Here is a 4,857-nt window from a genome sequence, read left to right as displayed (position 1 = left end):
TTTCTACACTGAAAATTTGGTGTATAATTTTCACTCAGAAATTGGATACAAAGCAATTACAAAGAAAAACAATTAAAAAAGAAAAACAATTATAAAGAAACAACAATTTTGAGAAATAGAAATTTTGAAGTTAAAAAAACTTAATTTAATCTTAATTTTTAAATCATAATTTTCTTGTAAAACATATTCCCATAATCTTTACAATTTAAAAAAAGGTCAAACTTTCACTTTTAGTTCAATGTGTTACTTGATGTTTCTTTGTAATTAATTATGAAATATTTCTAATTAAAGCTTAGATCCTTACAAAAAAGTAGGTCCATACACCATATTGTTTTTTTTTTGTTTTTTTTCATATATACAAGATTTTGACACATACTAATCACATGACATACAGAACAACCTGGTAAAGCAAAGAAAAGCATGGAAAACATAAAATCATTCCTGCATCTACAACAATGGTGGTTGATTGGTCAGAATCACAGAACAATTCCTCATTGTTAGCTAATAAAAGCCACGTCCATCCACACACACAGGTCCTATTCACCGATGGGGGTTTCTCAGCACTTTTAATTGCTAATTCACTTCAGAGTGGTTTCCAGGGAAACAGTTACTACGGAACTCACTGCGGCTGTCAGAGTTTATCGAGCTTTGCTACACGTTGCATCACACGATAGCAACAGACCGTCAGAAACAAACATGCTCACATACTGTAAAACATTAGAATATCATGATTTCTGACACATCTTCTGCTGTATTATAGATCTTATTGAAATATGCATTATAAATTAATATGGTTTTATGCACATGCACAAGTGTTGCCATGGAGATGCAATTCAACGAAATGAGTAGAAAGGAGATATATGAGCAGTCATCTGTGTGTGGGTAGTTGACTGTGTGTGTGTGTGTGAGTGGGGTTATCCTAAAATCCACGAGAATATGTGTGTATGAGGGGGCAGAATGTGAGAAGATGTGCTTGAATGTGTGTGTGTGTGCGTTATTCATGCACTTGTGCAAGAAGCCACGGCAAACATTTCCCGCACAGAGCATAATTACCGTAAGTGAGTTGAGATTCAGACACAATCTGAAGTGCAGCCAACCTGCGCCTACTCTTGACAGCTCAGCATATGATCTAACAGAGGCAAACGCCCACTACTCTCCTCTCCCTCAGATGCCTGTACCAAGAGCATTTATAGCACAAAAATAACTTTTACAGCTGTATCCCAAGAGCCCGTTAACATCTAACTGTACAGCCGGATTGCTGTCATGGCCTGTGTGAGAAAACATGCTTTCAGGTTTACCTGTAGGATGAACTGGGAAACTTTAGCCTGTACTGTCATGCTTGCCTATGAATTTAGTGTTTTATGTTCTTAATACATTTACAGATCTCAATGTATATTCTAGAGGTCAACTGTTTCACATGTCAGGCATGATATCTTTTAGCGGAAATTACACTTTACTTAATAATTGTTTACTTGATACAATCATGAGGAAAAAAGGTGAAATTAGGATATACTAAGTCATATGTATGAGGAAAAAGTCAAAAATATGATATACTAAGTCAGAAATTAGATTAAAAAAAAATCATGATTATGAGATTGAAAAGTCATAATGAGATAAGGTTTAAATGATAACTATGACATACATCTAAATTATGATATAAAGAGTCATAATCTTGATATTAAAAGTCAAAATTAGGAGATATTAAGTAATAATTATTACATAATGTAATAATTCTGACTTTTATTTCATAAATAATATTAAGATAAGATTTAAACTAAAACTATGACGTTAGTCTGAATTATAATATGAAAAGTCAGATTTATGAGATAAAAAGTCCAAATTATGAGATACTAAAGCATAATTATGATATAAAAAGTATATAGAATATATGTAAAATATAGAAATTATGACAAAATTCAAAATTATGAGATAAAAAAAAAAATCACAATTATGATGAAAAGTAATTGTAATTAAGACTTTTTATGTCATAATTATGATTTAACAAAACATGCTTTTTTCTTATGTGGACAGAAATACACAAAGGTCAATTAGGTCAATTATTATTATTATTATTATTATTATTATTATTATTATTATTATTATTATTATTATCTTGTCTTCTATTGTCTTAAAGACTGCACTATGATTTCTAATTTTTTGCTGAACTAATGTTGTTGCAGTGCTTAGTTGTTTACATTTGTGAATACTGAACTGCAGTGTGAAACATCTAACTCATACCCTCCAAAATAAAACACTCACAAAACAGAAGAAATAAAAATGAATGTTCAGGAAAACACTCATTGGAACATTGTGCTAGCATGCTATCTTACTACTTCTGTGTAAAGTTTGTATATTAGTTTGAACAGCACTTGGCCTATTGTTCCATTGTAATCAGCGTTGTTTACGTTCAGTAATATTAATTAACTACATGTAGGCCTACTTACTATATGGTTGGCTAGGGTGTGGCTTAGGGTTACATGCATGTAATTATGCACAATTTATTTTTACAGACACCTTAAAATAAAGTGTTATCGCACATGTTCATTTAGGCCTACTTATTTATTTATTAATTTTTTTATTAAGTATTTTTATTATATAGAAAACATTACAAAAGCAATACAGCACTCAAACCTGTTGCAATGTGAAGATTAAGCTCTTTAATGTGATTATTATCCACTATAGCACATCCACATCCTCATCTTACAGCTTAATTTGCTTACTTTATGGACATACTGTAGTTTGTGTCAGTTTAGTTTATATAGTGCAAAAAAAAAAAAAAGCCTTTCTTGGCAGAATTAATGTTGTTGCAGTACCAATCTTCACCAGTAGAGCTCTCACTGCTTTGTAAACTGTAATGCAGTGTGATCAGGGCCCATATTCATGAAAATTCTTAGAAGGGTGGATGTTTGCCCTTCAATTAATGGATGGCAGAGATTTAGTAAGAGGCTAGATTAGTTCGTGCAGGGTTAGTTCTTATTAAAGACACATCAACATCTATATAGATGCACAAACGTTTCATAAAAACCTGAGAGCAGTTCTGAGTGAGGAAAAGACAAAAACGTTCATCTTACTGAGGAGGCGGGGTTGACCCTGTTGCTAGGATATGACACATTCTTTTGAAGACTGTGATTGTTTGTCCAAGAAGAAAAAAAGAGCGTTTTTAAACACAGCCTTTTTTTTCCTATTTCACCCTAATCACACATGATAAGAGCATAATAATTCTTGCTGCCATTGTTTTATGTACTTTCCCACAGTCTCTGTTGTTACTGACTTCCAAATAGTTTCTAATTGTTCCCAAAGACTTGCTTTTGATGAAACTTTTGTGCAATTTATCTATCTACAGTGTATATAAATACATACAGAGCTGTGGAGATTACTTACAAATTGTAGTCCATTACTGATTGCAAATTACATGACAAAAATGGTGGTTACAGTAGTAACGTAATCCATTACATTGCACATTTTAGGTAATATAATCAGACTACTTTTTGATTACCTTTAGATTACTGTTGACCTAATTTATTTATCACATCGATTTAAATAGGATAATCTTGTACCATATTGACATAAAAAAAAACAAAGAGTAAGAAAATATATTCCATTTGTTTCAGTTAACAGCATTAAGTGCATTAAACATTACATTACATCAAGGTTTCCCAAACTGTGGTTTGTGAAAAGCCTATAATTAATTAAATCATAAAAAAATGTAAAATTAAAATAAATAATTTAAAAATAACATCAATCAAAATAAAAAACTAATTATTAAAATATAAACTCATTATATGAATATAAAACACTTATAATAATTAACAATAATAATTTGTAAATCTCAGGGGGTGCTTCAAGTAAATATAATTGGCGAAAGAGGTTCAGATAACAAAAAAGTTTAGGAATGTCTGCACTACTGTAATGTGGTGTTTGGGTTTTGTCTTGTTCATGTTTCCATGTCTTTTATTTTGTAATTGTTTTATGCTGTTTGTGTCATACTTCCCTTGCCCTCATGTATCTCAGCCTTGTGCATGTGTCATGTTCTGATTGGTTGTTTTAGTCATGTGTCTTGTTTCCCATTGGTTTGTTCTTGTCATGTGACCCTCTTGTTTCCTATAAGTAGCCATCATGTTGCCATTGTCTGTCGTCGTGTATTGAATGTATTTATCCCGCTGTTGGTGAGTCTAGTCTGTTCATGTCAAGTCTGTTCATGCCTCGTCAAGTCAAGTCTGTTCATGTCAAGTCAAGTCTCGGATTATTGTTTGGATGTTTGGATCACACTGTAAATAAACTGCACTTGGGTTCTTCACTACGCTCGCCTTCAGTGGACTGAGTTCGTTACAACCCGCTGTATACATAACTGTTTATGGTGTCTTTAAATAGTACAATCAAGTACTCTATTATCAAGCCTACTAAACACTATTTCCCTTTTTTGTAAAGCTGCTTTGACGCGTTGAGCTGTGATGATAGCCATTCCCCTTGTCTGTAAGTATTCTGAAAGGGGGATGTAAGCTCAACAATGTGAAGGAAGAGTTGAGCAGCGAGCACTGTCTCATTCTTCAAAAGGCCTTCTATGAATCCCTTTGCCTTGGCCCTCACAGTTGGCTTTTGTGTACTGTCATCTACAATGGTGTCTAAAGTCATAAGCACTTCCAAAAACAAGCCTCCTTGAGGATTCCCAAAGCACCCAACACTTTACTTATGGCACTTTTCCACTGCGTGGTACGACTCAGCTCGGTTTGCGTTTCCACTGCAGTTCAGTACCGCTTTAGAGTGGGCAGGATTATTCACATGTCATTATAGTTGCGCTGCCTCTATTGCCGCGACTCCTGAAAAACTTTTTCATTCCGCGTCGCCCCATCAAGCTCG

This window comes from Sinocyclocheilus rhinocerous, unplaced genomic scaffold (assembly GCF_001515625.1).
Source record: "Sinocyclocheilus rhinocerous isolate Xijiao unplaced genomic scaffold, SAMN03320098_v1.1 scaffold720, whole genome shotgun sequence".
Lineage (NCBI taxonomy): Eukaryota > Metazoa > Chordata > Actinopteri > Cypriniformes > Cyprinidae > Sinocyclocheilus > Sinocyclocheilus rhinocerous.
Note: the sequence above shows the minus strand (reverse complement) of the source record.